The 19,284-nt window shown below is 35.8% G+C and overlaps 1 protein-coding gene across 2 annotated transcripts in view; it reads right to left on the reverse strand.

Annotated features, from left to right (window-relative positions):
• The window catches only part of rassf8b (Ras association domain family member 8b), a 36,739-nt gene extending 24,380 nt beyond the window's left edge, over positions 1 to 12,359 (reverse strand). The window contains exons 1-2 of one of the 2 annotated variants that reach the window (XM_028451693.1): positions 12,038 to 12,359; positions 7,237 to 7,303 (exon numbers count right to left, since the gene is read on the reverse strand). The gene's annotated coding sequence lies outside the window, so the exon portion shown is untranslated. The remainder of the gene's footprint in view (positions 1 to 7,236; positions 7,304 to 12,037) is intronic. The other variant, XM_028451694.1, reaches the window with a different exon arrangement.
• Between the last annotated feature and the right edge of the window lie 6,925 nt (positions 12,360 to 19,284).

A 19,284-nucleotide genomic window follows, 5' to 3' on the forward strand; every position in this document is an offset into this window, starting at 1 on the left:
CCCACCCCAGGACCTTATGTTCTATACTTTCACTTCAAATATAAGTCTAGTTATTATTATTATTATTATTATTATTATTATTATTATTATTATTATTATTATTAAGAAAAAAAAAACAGTCATCAACATCCCCGGCCAGATTGATTGTCATTATAACTCAGAACCTTTTCCTAAATGTCCTAAATCTAACTGAGATGTATACATAAGAAAATATTATCACATCAGAATATGAAATTACTAAACGGTTTCAAAGAAAAGCTGTACCCTTGGAAGATATCTCGAACAAACTAAAAAAAACGGCAGAAGGGCAATAACGCCGGAAGGAATAATTGTGCAATTCTCACTTTAGAACTCGATCAAGGTATTGATACCCTGAACCCACACACCAAATTTGGTTAACCTATCTTAAACAGTTTCTGAGAAAAGCTGTCCCCTTTGAAGATACCTTGAACAGAGTAAAAAAAACGGAACAAGGGCAGTAACTTCGGAAAAAATAATTGCGCACTTCTCATTTTCAAACTCCATCAAGGGGCACAAGGGCAATAACTCCGGAAGAAATAATTGTGCAATTCTCATTTTCAAACTCCATCAAGGTATTGATAACCTGAAACCACACGCCAAATTTGGTTATCCAATCTTGACAGTTTCTGAGAAAAGCTGTCCCCTTTAACTCGGACAGACGGACGCATGGACGGACGGACAGAGCTCAAACCTATATTCCCCTTCCACTTTGTGGCGGGGGATAATAACATGCTGTTTTTGTAATACAGTATAACAAACATGATCAAAAAGTCATTCTAGAAAAAAAATCTCTTTAGTGTCACCAGAATTTCCTAGATATCAAAATGGGGTCATGATCCAAAAAAGGTTGGAAACCACTTGCATAGATTGTTCTTTGGCTATTTCATAGTACAGACTGGGCATGTCTTAACTACTCCAGGAGCCACGCCCATAATCAAGGCATTTTTTATAGAGAGTGTCTATTCGTACGGTTGCAGTACGAACAACCCCCGGTGCTATTGGTACGTTTACCGAAGTACACGTAAGTAGTCCCTCAGGTTTAGGGTTAGGGTTAGGTTATAACCCTATATCGCAACAATTATTAGGGTTAGGGTTAGATTACGGTAAGGTTTAGTCTTAGTCACGTGACCTAAACTGGCCAATGAGGGGTGCTGCGTACGGATAGAATGTCGGTATATTGATATGGCAGCCATACAGCTAGATACTGCCTTGTTTATATTTCCAGCCTAGATGCATGTCAGCCAAAACCTCAAAGTTTAATTACTTTTAAAGTAATTCCTTTCTATTTAGGGGAAATACATGAAAAGATAAATGTCATTTCATATGGAAATAGTATAAAAAATAAAAAAGGCAAACATTCTGAGCATGATGGAGAACCACAACATGGCTGCAAGTCATCTTTTCCACTGAGCTTGCAGCTAGATTTGATCAAAGCAAAGGTTCCCAGACTGAGGTGCGCATCCCTGTGACGTCATGGCAAGGGGGGCGCGAGGGTCCTTGAGCATGAAAAATGATTACAAAATGTAAAAAAATATTTTGAAGAAGAAGAATCACGATTCTGACCTTTTTTAAAAAAGGCAACATTTGTTTGCTGACAATTTTTTAATTCTTTAAAGGAGGGCGCAACATAAAAGGTTTGGTAACCAGTGGATTAAAGAATAATTCAAAGGCGCTTCTCAACTATAAAACTGACAAATACAAAAAAATACAGCTCACTGTTTGTTTATCGCAAATGCGTAAAAGTGTATTTACCCACCGCTCCGTTCACGCAAACACAACAACATGTGTTGACTGATGTTTGCTGTAAGGACAAACTGCGGCAGTGGAGCGAGCAGCTGTGCAGAAGCAGATGTTCATTTCTGTAGCTTTAATCCCCATCGGTGTGTCTCGACACCTCTGAAACAGGGGGTCCCAATTTCGCGGCCCCAGCGTCTAGGTTACAGAAGCTGTGACCTGGAACCACGAGGTCACAACGCCCACAGACTAATCAATGTTACTGTAATTGAATTCTCCGCCCAAACGCTGCGGAACTACTAACTTCGCCACCTTCTCTGAGGTCGACTTCCCTGTGGAAATGAGCTTCGATTTTCTCCCCCCACACTGGTGAGCAAAACTTAAATCGCAGTGGAGGACTAGCTCTGCCATCTCATCTACTCAGTCTTTCTTCATTTCATCATCTCACTTCCACTCCCTCCCTTTAATCTAATTTACATCTGCTTTGATGCTGCCTCAGCCTGCATGTGAATGAATAAATCATCGAGGCCCAGTGTACACAAATTAGTATGCAACAACGTAGGCTTCTATTTTGGTTCTTCACATTCATTTTGAATTTTCTCTTTCTTTTCTTTGAAAAAAAAAAAGAAGTGAATGTTGAGTAACATGAACACAGTCAGTTTGAACCTGTGGGAAAGATGCTCTAAGGAAGGCATTTCCTCTATTATTAGTCACAGCTTAAAAAAATGACTGGTCACAATCACCTCACTTCCTGAGATAAATGAGTCAAAGATGTGTAAGAACAAAGAGGAATTTATGAGGGATTCTCACAGCTAGACCTAACTTATGTGGATTACACTATATTGTCAAAAAATATTGGTACGTCTGCTTTTAAATGTAGATGAATGTCAAATATGGAGTTGAAGTCGGTCCACCCCAGACATTCAACAATGTTCACATGTTTACAAGTGTTTGTGGGAATTTTCTTTAAAACCCTAATTGTGAGGTCAGGCATTGGCATTGGAGGAATAACTGTTCATTATTACTATTAGGTTGAGAACCTATGAATGTCATAAGAAAAAAAAAGAATCTATTCATGTTTCTCCACTCTGACTATTTCAATTTAATATTTCCATTTAAATTACAACATTCCGAACAAAGGGCTTGTGTGTTTTTAAAGTCGTTTCGAGAGTTTTTGTTTCGTTTTTGCTGTTTTGCTTGTTTTTTGTTGTTCTTTGTGTGATTTCTGTGTTTTTCCAAGTCTTTTTCTCATATTTTTGTTTTGTCGTCATACAATATTCTGTTATTTTTGGTAAGTTTTTGTTTTTATTTGGTGTGTTTTTGCTGTTTTGTGTGTCATTTTGTATGTTCTTGGAGTTATTCTGTGCCATCATGTGTCATTTATTTTATTTGTATATTTAATTTGAATGTTGAAACGTTCATACAGAGTTCAAAGTCAAGTCAATTATTAATTTAATTCTAATAAAATGATCATAATAAATAAATGTCTTGCTTTCCTTTTCAGAACATCGTATTAATCTTGTGGAGATCATATTGTATCATGAACATAAATGTTATTTAAAAGGTTTTCTCAATACTTTTTAGAAATATCAATATAACTTACAGCGACTTAGCCTTACATGTCATTGAGTCCAAAAACATAAATATAGAATAGCTTGGCCTCAATGTTTGTACTGAAAAAATAAGCTAGCTATTTTGTCAACAATGCTAATTTGACTTTAACAGTTATATATTTACTTGCTTATATTCTAAAAACATGTATGATGTATTAGTCACAACTTTACTACTTTTTTTTAATGATACAAGATACTCAGGACATCTTTTAATAGCCTAGCCAAATGTGTAATGAAATGCTAGCCGTTAGCAACAAAGCTAAAGCTAGCCTAGCATGAGTCATTCTGTGGCTCTGCCTGTAAACTATAATAATATGTTGCACTTACTCACTCTTTTCTTACTATTAAATTTGGTTTCAAAAAGCCAACCCAACGTAAACAGTGATTAAAAGGTTGAGGGAAACATTTATTGGTCCAAACATCACGACTGTGTTAAAGTTAGCATCATGAAGTTATAAAAACACATTATCAAAAGGTCATATATAATAGTGTTTCCCAAACTTTATTACCCCCATGGACCCCTTAACCTTTAATTATTATCGCAAGTACCCCTCAACTCAACATTAACATTTAATTTAGACCTGTTTATTATTCATTTATTTCTGATATTTTGCTTATTTGAGAATTTGAACTTCACCTTTTGGTGTATTTTTAAGAGTTGTGCTAAAAATTATTATTGATGGATAAGAAAAAAATCTGTGCATGTAAAAAAAAATCTGTAACATTTTTGTTTTGTTTTGTTTGTTTTTTTTGCTGTTGTTTGTTTTTATTATTGGTTTATTTAACAGGGACAGTGTATATTAATATCTAGATAGAAAATGTACCAGATTTATCCAGAAGGCTATTTTTCATCTGTCGTCCCTTGACAAAATGTTCAAATGCCAACCTAAAATAATACAACTTAAAGGAAATATACAACAAAATATACAGTGAAAAATGTAGCTACATATTATTAAAATAAATAAATGAAAAATTGATGAGACAATCATCAGATATTAAAAGACAAGTTCATAAAATGAAACATTAAAAAGTCACCAAGGTAAAAAATAAACTGACAAACGTTTCTGTGTACCTCCTGAGGTACACGTACCCCAGTTTGGGAACCACTGATCTAGGGTAATCGCGACCCAAAAAAGGTTGGGAACCACGGTAATAAGGTATTTAATAGGACATTTTATGTTTAGTTTTTTTTTTTTTTATTTTAAATATAATTAAATTATGAGTCGAGAATACAGTATTTTCTGACTGCAATGCTGTATATCTGCAGCCGATCCCAGCAGAGAGAAACAAATGCCCTCTGATTCATCTTTTTGTCAGGTTGCCTTATCGTTCCATTATTTAATAAACACCAGCAAAACTAATGACCGTCCCTTGGCCAGTGAAAGAGATAAAGTAGTCCAATCTAAGCTGGTAATAGGAGGAAACGGCTCAGTCCACTTGGATTCAGAAAGATTCTCAGTTATCAGTACAAATCCTGGCTGTCACACACATTTTTACGCAGCCGTTCTGTCTCAGACGGAAGGAGGAATATTGCGTCTCGCCTGTGAACCACTGAGCTAAACTTAGTCGGGGCATCACTCTGCCTCCACTGAAGTTTCATTCCCAGGATGCCACAGGAGGAGGAAGGGGGGGTTAAGGTGGGCGGACGCACTGTGACAAATCAAGGTGAATTATCTGGATAGACTCAAGTATGAATAGTTGGGCACAAACATCCCACTGAGAGTTCTGCTAATATAATATAACACAGATGTGCTAGAAAAGGCATGAGGATGGTAGAAATTATAGAGACAAATATCTAAATATTAAAACTCATTTAAAAAACAATCCGTTTCAATCTTTGTATCACTTCGGATACGATACCGATATTGCAGCCTTGCGTATTGGCTGATACCGACATCTATCCGATACGATATCAGTACAAATCATACATACTTTTTAGGGATGTAACGATTAATCCTAAGGCAGTTAAAAATCGATTCATAGGTATCACGGTTGATATCGATTTTCTGCTATCCACAAGTGTAGGCGGCGGGCGGAGTCTGCTAATACTTTCTTTCTGGCCGCCTTCTACTCATAAATATGTTAACAAATGATTCCTTACCCCTTTAGCACCAAAAGAATATCTGCAATATTACTTGAATATCTGTAAAAGTCACGTTTTTCTATTAGCTCTGTCTGCTAGCATAGCTTCTCTTCTTCACTGCAAGATATCTGCATGCCAACCGACCACTGTATTACCAGCGCCCTCTGCTGGTCCAAACAAATATGACGTAAATCATTGCAATCACGGTTTTTTTTTTTTTTTTTTTTTTTTTTTTTTAAAGTCCAATTGTTAAGGCACAAAATACATTTTCAGTTGCACTTTTAAAAAGAAAAATAACTATTATGCAGTTTTGCATTGTTTATTATAGAACCAGAATTTAAATTAATAGGCTTCATTTTCATTTGTATTATTCCTTTATTTATTTAATTCAAGATTTATTTTTAGTTAAATTGCATTGTTTTGAATAGTTTATCAAGGAATTATTTTGACAATGACAAATAAAAGGAAAATAGTACCGTATTTTCTATTTGTCTACAGTCCTATTTTGTAAAATAAATCGTGAGAGAATCGCATCGTGAACCCAGTATCGTGAATCGTATCGGGAGTTGAGTGAATCGTTACATCCCTAATACTTTTATTACTTATTTTGTAGAGTGGAATGTTAGAAAAGATTAGGTGATGTTACTCAAACAGAGAACAATAGTCAGCAACAGTAGGTATGAGAAACACTGACCATTTATTATTAACTAATTGGTAACATAAAATCTACAGTATTCTACAATTGAATAAATATAATATATATCGGAGATTTTGGATGCAGTTTAATAAAACCCGATATTCGTTTTCTAGCTGATATCGGACCGATATCCGATATCAATATTGCATGACATTTAATTAATTCAAACACAAAAGGCTTTAAATACAAGTTAAATGTTCCATAGTAAATAATTAGACGTACTCGTGAACGGTTGAAACAGCCGTGGACAACAGAACCACAAGTGTTCACCACTATTACAATATTCAAGAAACTAAGAATATTTTTTGGAAGAACTTTAAGCCAGTTTTTACTCATTTTTACACATTTTTCTGCAACTACACCAAACTTGCCATATTTTAACCTATTTTCATCACTTTTTATTGCCATATTTTTGCTCCTTTTTATGCATTTTTGCTACATTATTCCCATTTCTGCCACTTCTCCATCAAATTTCAATGCCATTTCTCCACATTTTTTCCACTTTCAAGACATTTTTGGCACTTATAAACCCTTTCTGCCACTTTTGCCACCTAATGTCACATATGTTGACCCATTATTGTCACCTTTAACCTCTTTTCACCATATTTCATGCCCATTATTTGCCAGTTTAAACTAATTGTTCCAATATTGAGACTTTGAAACCTTTTTACCACTTTTTCTGTCCATTTTTGGCCAATCTAATTTACATAATCAATTTCTATGGTTTTTAAAATCCCATTTCACCACCTTTTCCACCATCTTTAGTCACTTTTAACCCATTTTATTTCTGCTTAAAACAAGGATTTACATCTTTAAGATGACTATATACTATGGCACAAATACAAGACCGTTATTCAATCTTCATGTCTGTGTTCAACCACCTTCAGGTACAGTGGGGGTCCCCAGTCTTGGGGGTCACGGGCAAAAAAGGTTGAGAACCACTGATTTAAAGTAACGAGGAGGTAGTGACAGCACAGCAAGGGTAGGTGGGGGGGGGGGTCCTTACAAACAAGTGCTGCACTAACAAAGACCATGCTGTAATGTGTGTGTGTGTGTACATGGCTACCAGCATGCAAACAATCCCTCACCATGGCGACACCGCTCAGGCTTTGTGCGCTTCTCGCACAGATGACCGGATTGATTGGAGGGTTCGTTCTGGGAAAGTAGACCAAACAATCAGCAACAATTAAGAAGCTTCCCGTGCTTTCCTGTCACTTCCTCTTTGTTTACGCTGAATGCAGCGCAGAGAAAAGATGGAGGTGAGCTCTGAAACGCTGCTGAAGAGCAAAGATTTCTGGCTGCAGCAGCAAACACACACAACAGTTCTGTAAGTTATTACAATGATCCCGTCTACTGCAGTACTGTTGTTTCCCTACACTGCAACCTGTGTCATGTTACCATGGTAGCAGTAAGTGAACAGATTATAAACCCTTGTATGATGGGATAGAATTATTGAATATTATTCTCATAGTCTAGTATTGATAACATGTAAAGACTTGCAGCAGAGTGTAGACAACATATGGTGTGTATTGTTACAGTACGTTTATCTATGTTCTAATGCTAAACACACAAAACAAAGATACACAGGATTACAAAAACATAACATGCAAAAAAAACAAAAAAACAAAAACAAAAACACACAAAATGACAGAAAAATACACAGCGCGACACCAACAATACACAAAACAGCAAAAATACACAGAATTACAAAAACATAAAATGACATAAAATGCACAAAATAACAGTAAAAACACAGAAAATGACACAAAAAAAAAATCAAAATGAAAAAAAAATACCCCCAAATGACTCCAAAAGCATGCAAAACAACAACAAAATAGACAAACTGACAGAAAAAATGTCACGAGTTATTCATGATGACCTTTGTGTGAGTAGAAGGGCTGTAGCTATCAAATATGCTGATAATAGAGTTATCATTTAATACTTTAAATCAATTTGTTTCCTTTTTTAGAAAAGTTTACATTTATTTATTACATACGTGTTGTGAAGTATAAAAAAAAAAAAAAAACATGCATATTTGTTGTGAAAAGATGTGTATGTGAACCTAAGACAAACAATATCGGCGACTTAAGAAATATTTTAAATTTGTTAAAAATGAAAGTGTCTTTGAGGCAGAGAAAATTCAGCGATCTTTGTTTTATTTTATTTTTTTGTGAACAGTGTGGGAACTGTTCCAGCTAAACCACACGTGTTGACCTCATGACGACATCTGAGCAAAGTCACAAGATGACTTAAATGAAGAGGATTAACCTGCTGAGGGCCACAATTTTACTCATAAGCCTGGAGCAATTTATCCAATTAGGTGTTCAGATACGTCAGCGTGACTGACATTGCCTTTAGGATCTCCATGCTGCTAGCAAAGCGGAAACACTAATGCTAACCTCAGCACATATTCCAAACACAGGGCGTAAATTGAATTAGGTTGACCTTTGTCTTTGGATGAGGACTCCCCTGGGGACCAATGATGGAGTCCATGGAACACTTCACCACATCACAGTTGGCATTGGCACAGATCAATTGTAGAGTCAATTATCAACTTTTTTTTGTATAAAAATCCAGATCTCCTCCTAAATATAATGGATTCTTTCATGGCATAAGGCAGACATGGGCAACTACCGGCCCGGGGCCCAAATGGTGCCCTCGGTCTAATTTTATGTGCCCCCCCCACCAAAGTAAACATACAAAATAACAGAAAAATACACAAAACAAAAGCAAGAATACATTTAAAAAGTACATAGATTTACATTGCAGAAAAATACAGTAAAAAACCAGAAAAATACAGTAAAAAACCAGAAAAACACAGAAAATACTCCAAAAACACACAAAACTACTACAAAAATGAAGAAACTGACAACAATAATACACAAAATTACTCCAAACAAGCAAAACAACAAAATGACTTAAAAAATGTACAAAATTACAGAAAACGACAACTAAAGTATGCAAAAAGACAATAAAAACACAGAAAATACGCCAAAAACACACAAAACGACTCTAAAAATGATTGAACTCACAGTAATACACAAAATGACTTCAAATAACTCAAAAAAACGACTAAAATACAAAAAATATACAAAAATGACAGAAAATGACAACAAAAGTATGCAAAACGACAACACAAATACACAATATGACTCCGAAAAACTGACACTTTACAAGAAAAATACAAAAAAGGACAATGGCAATGCACAAAATGCAATCATAGGAATCAAGACAACAACAGAGAAAAACACTTACAATTACTATAAAAAATCTTATGTTCCTTCTCGTGTTAGATTGGTCATTATTCTAAATGCTGACATGAATGTTAATAACGTGGCCCTTAGATCAAACAAACACATTTTTGTGGCCCTCCTCTGGCGTTAATAAGGTCTATCTTTGGTTAAAAATGTATGAAAATCCTTTAGACGTAATCCTGCGAACAGACAAACAAATAAAAAACGCAGGTGACAATATTAGCTCCTTGGTGGAGTTAATTAAACAATAAGAGACTAGTATTAGTTTTCATCTTTAATGGTACTCAGTGGAAAACTTCATACTAATAAACAGTGATGATGTCACGCTGTCGCCACCTTGGATTCTCAAAAGTTAAAAGTAATCTGTGCAGTGGAGACAATAAGCCTTTAACCCTGTAACACCAGGAGCTTAATGTGTCTGTAGGAGAGAAAACACTGACAGTGTGTGACACAGTGTGTGGAATAGAATAATCACTGACGTAAAGTCCCTCTGTGGTTCACAACAATAACAACGACATCATCATTATTATCATTATTATTATTATTATTATTAGTGAACCAGTGAGCAGTGCCTAAAGTTCACACTATTAACTGGAGATGGTTCACTTCTATCACAGCAGGGTCCACAACAATGTGACCGTCTGATCAGAGGGCCACATTATCCACATTCATGTCAGCATTAGGAATAAGGAGTAATCGTGAGCATTAATACAGGAAATAACAAAAGGTTTCTGTGTTTTTCTTGTTGATCTGTGTGTCTTTGGAGACATTCTTTGGATATTATTTCTCATTCTGTTTTGTGTGTTTTTTTTGTGTCACTTGTGTGTGTTTGTGGGTGTTATTTTGTGTATTTCTAGAGTCATTGTGTGTGTTTGTTTCAGTTATGTGCCATTTATTATCATTATGTGTATTTTTTTGTTTTGTATATCATTTCTAGTGATAGACCGATACATCGGCCGGCCGATATTATCGACCGATTTTGCAGTTTTTTACGTGTATCTGCATCGGCCGATGCAGGCGCTGCGTTCGCTGATCCGCATTATTTACAGAGAGCAGAAATATTTTTTACTTGTTCTTGTTCTACATCATCTGTTTTTAATATTTGTTAAATATTTTTTACTTGTTCTACATCATCTGTTTTTAATATTTGTTAAATATTTTTTACTTGTTCTACATCATCTGTTTTTAATATTTGTTAAATATTTTTTACTTGTTCTTGTTCTACATCATCTGTTTTTAATATTTGTTAAATATTTTTTACTTGTTCTTGTTCTACATCATCTGTTTTTAATATTTGTTAAATATTTTTTACTTGTTCTTGTTCTACATCATCTGTTTTTAATATTTGTTAAATATTTTTTTACTTGTTCTTGTTCTACATCATCTGTTTTTAATATTTGTTAAATATTTTTTACTTGTCGTTCTACCTCACCTTTGTTAAGATCAATAAATGTTCTTTTTTTTTTTTAAATTGAGACTCGTACCATTTGTTATGATCATATATAATTGTTATGATAAATTGAGGGAACAAAAGTAGTATCGGCTCCAAAAATCGGCTCAAGAAAATGAACATTCCATATCAGTCATCGGCTAAAGCTGATGGAAAAAAATCGGTATCGGCCATAAAAAACCCATATCAGTCGATCCCTAATCATTTCTCATTCTGTGTGTTTCTTATTGTTTTATGAATTATTTGAGTAATTTTGAGTACAGTTGTTTTGTGTATTTTTGGAGTCATTTTGTGTATTTTTTGTTGCATTTTTATGTCATTTATTGTCATTGGGTATATTTCTGTTGCTTTGTATAAGATTATTTATTCCATGTGTGCTTGCTGTTGTTTAATGTAGGTTTTTTGGGGGGGGTTGTTTTGTGTGTTTTTGTTTCAGTTTTGTATAATTTATTGTCATTTTGTGCAAAATCTGTTCTCATTTTGTGTATTTTTGTTGTTTTGTATATTTTCCTGTATTTTTGTTGTCATCTTGTGTATTGTTGGAGTCATTTTGCATATGATATTATAAACATTTTATGTATTTTTGAAGTCATTTTGTGTGTTTACTTTGGGACCACACAAAATTAGCCAGAGGGCCATATGTGGCCCCTGGGCTGACAGTTAATCTCATCTAAAAGTGATAAAAACTGTCTGTACATTATAAAACCATCTTTTACATCAACATCTTACATCTGTTTGTGAACTAAAACAACTCCTCTGAAAGTTTGCTTCACAAAGCAGTGTTTAAGCCCCTAAAGAAGACCAGTACAGGTTACTGGGAGTGGATAGGAGGTCTTTTATTTACTGTACATTGTGTCTTTAAGACTAAGCAGTAGAAAGTCAGATTAAATCAAAGTGCTGAGTGAGATCTGCCCTATCATAGCATCAGTAACACAGCTACATGTTCTATTTAATGGGAATAAAACACTGTCACACACGAGGATGGAATAAACAATAGTCACATGACAGGTTGGAAACCATTCCTAACAAACTTATGCAGCTCCAGCTGATCGTGGTCATTTTGTATCGTGAGGATGAATCGCTGCACTTGTGTAACAGAGAACACACACACACACACACACACACACACACACGCACGCACACACACACACACACACACACACACACACACACACACACACGTACCTGTAACAGCAGCTCCAGGGTCTGCAGCTGGTCCTCACTCACCGGGTACTAGCGGGGAAATCCGCTACTTTCACTGGAGTCTAAATCCGCTCCGCGCAGGGTTAAGGAGGAGTCTCCGCCTCTGAGCCGCAGCAGGGCGTCCGCAGCCCGGACATCCGACACAGGGAGGCTCGGTGCTGGAGCCGGAGCTCTGCTGGTGCTCAGCTGGAGCTCTGCTGGTGCTCTGGTGTCCGACACTGGGAGAGAGATGTGAGGCTGAGCTAACAACACGAGTCAGTTTAACACACGGAGTGAAGTGGGCCACCGCAAAGCATGATGGACCAGTTAAAGCTGCACTGCACTGACTCTACACACACACACACACACACACACACACACACACACACACACACACACACACACACACACACACACACACACACATTCCCGCCAGTAAAAAAAATCTAAAGCAAAATTATGAGATTTTTTTTTTTTTAATTATTAGTCACTAAGCCATAATTATGAGATACTTAGTATCTCATAATTATGTCTTAGATTATTATTATTATTATTATTATTATTATTATTATTATTATTATTATTATTATTATTATTATTATTGTACTTTTTTCCCCATACTATGAAATCCATTCCCACCCATTAATTATTGGATACTAATTAATAACATTAGATACCAAGTCTGAATTGACAGATACTAATTCATCATTATGACTATAAGATACTAAGTCATAATTATGACTTACTTAGTCACAATTATGAGACTTCATAACAAATGAGATAGTATCTCATAATAGCACCACATAAGTCATAATTATGACTTCTTTTTTTAGATTATTAGATACAAGATGCTAAATCACAATTATGGGGTAGTATCTCATCATAACTATGTAAATAATGACTTGTATTTTTATTATTATTATTTCATTTTTTCCAGTTTTCTTTTCTCCTAACTATGGAAGCCCATTCATGCCCATTAATTATTAGATAATAAGTCATTATGGTGAGATACTAAGTCATAATTACGAGATACAAAGTCACAGTTATGAGATACTAGGCCATAATTATGAGATACTTATGACTTATTATCTCATAATGTCAGTATTTCGTAATTAAGATTGAGGTTTTTTTTTAATTATTATTATTTAACTTTTACTTTTGTTTTAGTTTTTTTTACTGGTGGGAATGGGCTTCCATAATCCATACTTTTGACTAAAATGCAACTTAGTTTTAGAGCAAATTTAAATAAAACAAAAACACAACAATGTGCAAATGACACGAATGAGTATATATGTTCACATCCATCCTTTATATTTTTATCTATTATTATAATTATTATTATTATTATTATTATTATTATTATTATTATTATTATTATTATTATTATTATTATTATTATTGTTATTATTATTATGCTGTTTCTGCTTTGTTTTTTTTGCACATCCACCAAGTCATATTTCTTGTATTTAGTCGTTTGCAAATAAAACATTTCTGATTTTCAGAGGAAAGACAGAGCTGTGAAAATATTGATTTAGTAGAATTGTAATGTATGTTTATGTAATGTAAAGCCCTTTTTATGGTGCTACATTGGTTTTTCCAGCTCGGGGCAACAGCCTGCTTATGGCACAGCTTTAAACTCAATATAAGACGGACAATAAATCTGAAACTTTACAGCTTTCTAACCTTTCTAGCTTCATTTCTGGCAGTTTTATTGCAAAGTGTCTCCCTCCTGCTTTAAAACCTGTGTTAAACTAAGTAAGACCTTCTGTTTTGTCTCCACCCAGACTAGTAACAAGTTAAAAAAAAAAAAGAGGGTTTTTGGTGTTTCTTCAATAACTGAAAGTATTTGTGACATCATTTCTAAAAATGCCTTTGACTGTTTACGAGAGTGTTTTAAAAATATATTATAAATATTCTATATGTAATCAAGGGTTTTCTTCTAACAAACCACAGTTACTGACACTGCAGGAAATCAGCAAGTGGAGTTAAGTGTCAAACATCCAATCTGGCAACCCAGTTCACAATCTAACCCAGAGATGGGCGACTTTGATCACAGTGGGGGCCACAAAACTTTGATTAGTGTATCTGAGGGCCACATTATGAGAATTCACGTCAGCATTTAAGAATTTCATAAGGGTCAGCAGATGCCTTTGAGGAAGGTTGACAGATGGCAGTTGAAACATGTCAGGAGATCAAAGTTAATTTCCTGAGAAAAGTATTTAAGAATCTAATGAATGGGAACATTATTATTGTCATTGTTGTATGTTTTTGTTGTTGTTTTAGGCGTGCGTGTGCGTGTGTGTGTGTGTGCGTCTTTCTCTCAGATTGTTTGTTTAAGTTGTCACTTTGTATTTTTTGTTTTTGTGTTCTTGATATCACTGAATATATTTCTTTCGTTTTGTGTGTTTTTGCTATCATTTAGTATATTTTTCTCTATTTTATTTTATTTTTTTCTTTTGCATTTTTCCTCTTATTTCTGTGTTTTCATCTCATTTTGTGTGTTTTTGTTGTCCATTTGTGTATTTTCCTGATGTTTTTCTGAATCTTTAGGGTTATCTTGTCTAATTTTCTGTCATCTTGCGTGTATTTGTTGTCCAGTCGTGAATTTTGAAGTCATCTTGTTTCATTTTTCTTATCCAGCTGTGTATTTTTGTGAATTTTTTGAGTCATCTCGACTACTTGTCCGTCATTTCGCATGTTTTTGCAGTCACTGTGTGCATTTATTTTAGGGGTTGCACATAATTAGACCGAGGGCCACATGACGTGGCCCCTGGGTCACCAGTTGCCAATGTCTGACCTAATCTAAAGCTTCCACTGGGTCTAGAGAGAGAATGTGCATTGGTGCATGTGTGGGCAAATACTTTACTATGATAAAGTTCATAAAAATGCTGATTGACCTGCGGGCTGCAGTAGTAAATGAGTAGGTTTTGAATGCGACGGTTTCTTGCAAAGGTCTGAGGTGTTGAACATTTACGTGTAATGGTCTGTGACTATGACCAAAACAATGAGACCATGTCCGTTTTAGGTTATTGCTATTATACAATATATGCTTTAGCAAATAAGTAGGTTTTGAGTTTATTTTTAAAGGTGGAGAGAGTAGCAGCCTCCTGCTGGTTCTAAAGGTGAGGAGTCTGGTAGCTGAACGCTCTCATTAGTCAAATTTATTTGTGCACATTTTGCCAAAAGCATTATAGATGCCTTAATGGGAGGCAAAAACAGGACAGGCCACTGGCTAAAGCATCGATGGTGGTTTGCCTCCAAGCTAAGCCCCTCCCAACAAAATACGTCACAATGTTTACAAACAATCAAAGGGTCTATTAAGTTTCAGTCTGCTGTTTACTATTGTGTATGAATCAGGAAGAAGGCGACTGTGTGCCTCATGAGAACAGCTTTATTTTGTTCTGCGTTACCCAGAATGCCTCGGGAGCCCGGGCTCCCGTTTACCAACAGTAGTAACACTTTACGACAGTCATACGTCACACTGTCGTGACACACAGACACGTACACAGGTCGCTGTGGTGCATAACATTTACATGCCTGAGCTAAGCTAGGCTAAGCTAAGCTAAGCTAAGTCCCCCTTGTGTTTGTTGTTTTGTCAGTTTTTAGTAATTCTATGTGATTTTGGAGTCTTTATATGTGTTTTTATTGTTTTTTGTGTTCTTATTGTAATCTTGTATTATTTTTTTTGTCATTTTCTGCATTTTTATTGTAGATTTGTACATTTTTGGGGTCACTTTCTGTATTTCTGTTGTTCACGTAATTTTGTTAAATTCTGCTGACAGTTTGTGTGTCTTTGCAGCTATTCTGTAATGTGTTGTTGTGTGTTTTTGTAGTCATTTTGTTTGTTTAAGTCATTTTGTGTAGTCTTGGAATCTTTTTGAGTATTTCGCTGTCAGTCTGTGTGTTTTGGGAGTTATTTTGTGTATTGTGTCGGGCTTTATATTCCTTCCAACTTTTTGAAATACAATTTCTGGGGATTTGCATTGCTGGCCGCACAAAATTAGACCGAGGGCCACCAGTTGCCCATGTGCCCATGGTTTAGGTTGATGTTTGTGGATTAGTTGGGGATGTTTCTGTGTGATCATGTCAGTGGAAAGGAATGCACTGCGTCCCTTACAATGGCCTCAGTGTAAAGTTAAAACTCTCATGGCTGTTTGCAGATCTGTGAATGGAGCCTTTCTTTGCTTTCTCTGAGGAAGAAACATGTTCTAGGGAATCCACATGAAGCAGCTCAGTCTGCAGCAGCAAAACAAACCTGATCTCATGTGTCCCCCCACCTGTTACCATCTGCTATTTCAATATCTCTTATTTAGGTGTGAGCCTATAAATATTCTCATGACCTTTATGCTCCACTGACCTGCAAAATCGACAGTGTGTCACAGCTCGGACTGATCCCTTTAGATCTGATTTATTTGAAGCTTTTCATTCTTTGACAACTCTATCAGGACATTTTCTAGCCAAAATGGTTCACAAAGTGGGTTAATTCGAGATTATTCACACAAAAGAGGAAGAGGAAGAGAAAGAGTCTAGTTTGTTAAATAAAAAGGTTTAGGGATTAATCCTGGAGTTAAACCACTTACAAACTTGTAGGATACAGATTTCTTATACATGAATGAAAAGTGGTATTAGGGGAGAATATTTAGGTACAGCTTCATGGATCTAAGAGAATCTGTACTCAGCTGAAATACTGCCCTCTGCAGGAAGAAAAAGCTACTGCAAGCATGCAAAAAAAAACATGTTAGCAACAGTTTTTAGTGTTTTTCTTCTTTGCAAAAAGTTGCAATTTATGGTAGCCTCCCTTGCATACTTCCATCCCTACTTTACAGCAGATACAGTACATTTACACTATTATTATTTGATATTTTAAATGAAATAAATGTGCACCTTAGTTTTTCTATTTCATGTTTCCATAATCTATGTCAGGAGTGTCAAACTCATTTTAGTTTAGGGGTCGAACATTGAGCTCGAGCAATTTCATGTGCCCAAATGATACAATATGCAACTGTGGCTACAATAGTAGCTTACCACCACTGTGTGTGGAATGAAAGAATAATACAATGTTAAGCACTTTGAGGATCCATAAAAGCACAATATAAATCCAATGCACTATTATTATCAAATAAAGTATGTATGGCACCAACAATATCGAAGCAATGTTAACGTTAAGATGTTCCCTTTAAATTTCCTTTAATTTAATTTGGTGAAAAATTGTGAAATAATTCAAGGAAAATTGCAAGATTTTGAAACAAAATTCAGTGTTCAAAATGACTGCCATAATGCGTTATAAGTATGGAAAAACTGAGATCCCTAAAAAATATAGTGGAGTTTCATTTGATTTGTGTATTTGGTGAGGCTGAGAATTCTACCACTAAATTATTTGGTTATTGATACAATTGAGTCATGATTTCTCAGTAATTTTTACTTTATTTTACAGGACGAGTCCAATGCTACAGCACGTGTCAAACTCAAGGCCCGGTGGCCAAATTCGGCCCTTTAGAGCATCAAATTCGGCCCACAGAAAACAGTAAAAATGACAGAGAAAACATGCATTATTGAGTAAATAACAATTAATTCAGTTGTGGAATATCTCAAATTCAATTAAATCACGTGAATTGACCCCAAACCTGTTTGACACATTAGTAATAACAAAGCTGCTCCTATTGAAATGTCTATTCGTACACCTTTGTTTCTATTGGTACGGTTGTTGCATTGTACGGACAACCCCCAGTGCTACTGGTAGTTACCAAAGTGCACGTACATAGCGTCTTAGGGTCAGGTTTAGGGTTATGTTATAACCCAATATCGCAACAAGTCTTAGGGTTAGGTTTAGTCTTAGTAGCGCAACCTAAACTGGCCAATGAGGGCTGCTGCGTACGGATAGAATGTCGGTACATTGATACGGCAACCGTATGGATAGCCACTACCTACAAAACTGCCCCTATTGAAGTGTCTATTCATACGGTTGCCATACGAACAACCCCCAGTGCTATTGGTACGTTTACCAAAGTACACGTACGTACTGTGTCTTAGGGTTAGGTTTAGAGTATAATATAACCCTATATTGCAACAATTTTTAGGGTTAGGTTACGGTTAGATTTAGTCTTAGTCACGTGACCTAAACTGGCCAATGAGGGGCGCTGCGTACGAATAGAATGTCAGTACATTGATATGGCAACCGTATGGATAGCCACTACCAACAAAACTGCCCCTATTGAAGTGTTTATTTGTACTGACAACCCCCAGTGCTATTGGTATGTTTACCAAAGTACACGTACTGTACGTACGGCGTCTTAGGGTTAGTGTTAGGTTTAGGGTATAACCATATATTGCAACAATTTTTAGGGTTAAGTTACGGTTAGGTTTAGTCTTAGTCATGTGAGGGGTGCTGCGTACAAATAGAATGTCGGTACATTGGTAATCGTACGGATGGCCACTACCTTTCCTATTCTAAGGCATAGCTTATGCAAGCTTGGCTTTTTGAGGTGAGACACCAGATGATTTAAATGCACTAAGATGTTTTTACATTCGATATTTTAACCACAGCTTTAAATGTGCTGAGATATAAACAGATTATCCTCAAAGGAAGCTCCTCCTCTCTCACAAATAAACAAAGTGTTTGCTGTGAAACCCTGAAGATATCAGATTTCTCTCCCTCTCAGTGCTTTTATTTTTAAATGTTACAGACTGATCCAGGAGCCATCCTCTTGTCCTGCCTGTGTAATCCTTGTCCGTGAGGGGTCGATGTTGATTGGCACTAGGCCTTCTGACTCCTCCCCCTTATTCAGCTTCAGTACCGCAGTGCAGTTTGCTCTGCCAGGCCTGGCAAGGTTACCTTTGCTTCAGGGCCTCAAAGTCACACAGAGCCGTGACAAATGCACCCACAAGACAAAAATGTAAGATCTTTTATATAAAATAAGTGCCACCAGCACAGACCTCATTCTTAATTCAACAACCTGAAAGTTTCCCACTGTTGCCGTCAAGTTAACTGAAAAGTTAATAAATCCAATTAAAACCCTTCATAGGTCGAGTTGATAAATGAGTCCATTTTCCCCTCAGTAAATGAAATAATTCCCTCTAAAGGCTGCATATGGGAATATAAAATAGACTCGGAGCTCATTTGTCATCCAGTAACATAAGTGACCTTTTTAAGAATACACTAATTGTTGCGATTGTTATTGAGGACAAATCTATCAGGGAAAGATGATTAATGACATCATTTGACATTTACCTAAATAACTCACATGGATACA

This window comes from Gouania willdenowi, chromosome 6, assembly GCF_900634775.1.
Source record: "Gouania willdenowi chromosome 6, fGouWil2.1, whole genome shotgun sequence".
NCBI classification, from domain to species: Eukaryota; Metazoa; Chordata; class Actinopteri; order Blenniiformes; family Gobiesocidae; genus Gouania; species Gouania willdenowi.